We start from the raw sequence: 4,005 nt of genomic DNA on the forward strand, positions 1-4,005 counted from the left end.
TTGAATTTTATCGAACAAATAAGAGAACAGTGTTCAGTGCATGTTGTAGTCTATATGGTTTATTGGAACTGAATGTTTATATCCTGACTAAAATTTCACTTTACAAAGCGATTTTTAAGGGAGAACAGTTCTCGACTTATGATTGTGTTGGCATGAAACTTGTGACGCAAGTAAAATATTCAGTCTCAATAGCTCTCCACCACATGCATATATATAAAGATTTTCGAAATTTTGATGCAGTCACAATATTTGAAAAAGATTTTATGAAATTAAAAATGATTAATTTTGTAAATTAGCTAAAAAGAAAACGAATGATATAAACCTTGTGGAAAGAAGTTTACGTATCGTGTAAGTGCTTCCACTAGTTTTAGCTATTCAAACACTTGTGTGTTAGATGCTGAGTTCAAAGCAAGGGACAGTGCTCATGATCCTTGTAAGTGTTGTGAAGGGAGGAGATTTTAGAAGGTGGATGGTCTAGGGGAGAGATGACTGCATATATCGGCAAGTTTGTGGCAGGGGTGCATGTGTTTGGATGCAATAGGAGTGACAAAAGATGGACAGACGAACGATTCGAAGCTGACTGAATGGTGGTGAGTTATCAGCCTACTCTGTAGTAGCGACAGAAAAAGAGAAACAGAAAAGAAACAGGTACGATATACCTGTGGGCCAGACGCTAGAAGACGATATAGTATGTATCCATATACTGAAGTATATATGTAAGACATGAGAAATTTTCCTAAGGATGTTTTCTGCATAATGCGTATATAGTTAAGTGGTGGGAGGCTAACACGCTTTATTTAGTGAGTCTCCAGTTATACATAATATGTATGACGGCTTATAACTCGGAGATTAAGGAGTCTCTCCAGGTCGAACAGCTACTTCTCCCCATTGAGAGATTCAGTTTTGGTACAACGAACATGTGATTAGAATTTCGCAGGAAAGAATCACAAGACAGATTCTTCAGGCCGAGCCAATCGGCAGGAGATCTATGGGTAGACCAAGAACGAGTTGGTTGGATAATGACCATTGTCTCAGTTGGTTACGCTTGGAAATCCAGCCGGAAAGTCTTATGTCGTTTGCTTCTGATAGAACCCCATAAAAGAGATGTCTGAGGGCTCTACTTCCATGACTCTCCCAGAAACCGTGGATAGATGGAATATATGACTGTATGTTAGGGTCAGGCGGTCGATCTGTTGAAGAAGCCATTTGCAACGAGAGCAGGAAATGCAGATATTGAACGTTGAGTGAACGTGTCAAGAAATAGGAAATCAATTAACGGAGAGCTAGGCGACTGCCAATCAATCAGTGTTTATCTTGCGTTCCAATATAATCACCACCTGGAGTAGACTTTAACTTTTCTCACACCGTGTCAAAATAGCCAAGTCTAAAAAGCTCTTGGGAAATTTCACTGCTGGAGTTCATGTTTTGTAATTCAATTAGCTTCCTGAACCAATGACACACTGCACACATCCATTGAAGGAAACTATAATTTCAGATGGAGATTATGAAAGTGATTGGAAAACAATCAATCAAAGGTGATTCACAAGAGCTTCAATTATCTATAATTGATCACACTCGTATCGCTGCTCCTATCATTAAAGAAAACAATATGAACGTTACAATATTCTATAAACTTCTTTCCTATAAATTAGAAGATTGTGTTTAGTTAAAAGGCATCGATATGATTACTATCAAAACAGTCTAGTTATTTATTATTTAGTTATTTTCATATGATTGATTTATATTATGCTATGTGTATATATATATATATATATATATATATATATATATATATATATATATATATGTATATGTATGTATATGTATGTATGTTTAATACTATATTATATATACTGTACTATAAAACACGACTGCTTAGCGTTGCCGTTTTAGTTTAATGCTGGTCGTTGTTTTCATAATAGGAGATGTCTCTGGGTGTATCCTGTCTACATTTTAGTGCTCTACCTTGGGTCCGCGGAAGTCTGGGGTTTCACAAAGATAGTGCTTTGGGCTTATAAGCTGTGTTCAATATTTTAAAAGACTGCAATGTAAATTTCGTTACGTATGATTATTCAGTTACGTATATCTTTCAAGTGAGAGATGAAAGTAAGAAAGTTAATTTGTTTTAATAGTTAATAAAACTCAACTTTTAAAAATCCAGGGTTTGTAGGGAAATTTATTTAAACATAAAGTGTGCTTCGTCGTGAAAAAAGTTAGGTAACCCTGCTCTAATGATTACTGGCGTATGAAGACGGATTTTATCTAACATCTGATATGTCTCTAACTTGTACGACCTTATCACTGTTGCTTCTGACCACACATGTTCACAAATTTATATGCGACTAAACCACCTCTCATACAATGTTTCCATGGAAAGACACCTTAAAAACAAATCCCAACTAGACATGATAAACACAATTTTCAGTAGTATTAAGAGACAATCGTTGCACATTTCAAGGAAATGTCACTCGTTACACGAACAACACACAACTAATCGCTACAAATGGTGGGTGTCATACAAAGAGAAAAACTACTTCAGTCCTTATCTGTTTTTAATTCCCTACAAAGCTCAGCAGAAATCCACATCACACATATTTTTCTTTTCTACTCTAGGCACAAGGCCCGAAATTTTTGGGGAGGGGGCCAGTCGATTACATCGACCCCAGTACACAACTTGTACTTAATTTATCGACCTCGAAAGGATGAAAGGCAAAGTCGACCTCGGTGGAATTTGAACTCAGAATGTAAAGACAGACGAAATACCGCTAAGCATTTCGCCCGGCCTGTTAACGTTTCTGCCAGCTCACCGCCTTACTGGCTTACAAATATGGGACGACAAAGCTGATATCTTTTGAACATTGATATCTTTGAACGGATCACAAAGATGACCATTCGACTTAATGTCAAAGACTTACTCATCAATATACTACAATGGCTCATAGACGAGATGTTTCTTGTCGTTGTAATCTTCAGTCGCTAACCCATACGGGAAAACACAGCACATGCGCGCGCACGTTTGAATGTAGTAGAAACATGAAACACTCAAGACAAGTAAGTATTGTGTGTGCATATGTATGCATACATGTACGTATACATAATATATGTGTATAAATGAGTACCAGCAATTGCTAGAAATAAGAATGAAAACGACTCGAAGTAGCCACACAGAGCACTAACCTCATGAATTGACGGAAAGCGGGGGAGGAAGCTAAAGCACTTCTCCACGGTGAGATAAATTCACAAAATGAAGTAAACAGACATATTCTTATCACGTGATTTCGAACTTTGACCATTATAATCTTAGCTCTTATCAGGGGATCTCACTGGTACTCCGGGTTAAAAAGAGTAGCTCACCTCGTATAACTCACGAGAAAAACCGTTGAAAGCCAGCACTAAATTCAAAACAAAGTGTATAGTATAAATACAATAAGATATAATATATTAATATACTAAAATATATTACAAATATTTTGATATAGGTGGCTCGTTAGCAATTAAAACCTAAAGGCAAGTTAATAAACAAGGTTACAAGGTTACCAGCAGTTGCTAGAATTGAAAGTCAAACGATTCAAAATACCCACCAAGAACATTAATCTCATGAACTAACGGAAAGCAGAGGCTTTCAACGGTTTTTCTCTAGAGTTATACGATAACCAATGAGATCTCCTGATGAGAACTAAGACTATAATGATCAAAGTTCGAAATCACGTGATAAGGATATGTATGTTTACTTCATTTTGTGAGTTTATTTCACAATGAAAACGTGCTTTAGCTTGCACCCCCGCTTTCCGTCAGTTCATGAGGTTAGTGCTCTGTGTGGCTATTTCGTGTCATTTTGACTCTTATTTCTAACAATTACCAGTACTAATTTGTACCTTTGTTTATTAACTTGCATTTAGATTTTCATTGCTAACGAGCCGCCTATATTATAATATATATAGTATATTTTTGATATATAAATATGTTATAATATCTTATTGTATATATATATATATATATATATAT

The sequence above is a fragment of the Octopus bimaculoides genome, chromosome 3, assembly GCF_001194135.2.
Source record: "Octopus bimaculoides isolate UCB-OBI-ISO-001 chromosome 3, ASM119413v2, whole genome shotgun sequence".
NCBI classification, from domain to species: Eukaryota; Metazoa; Mollusca; class Cephalopoda; order Octopoda; family Octopodidae; genus Octopus; species Octopus bimaculoides.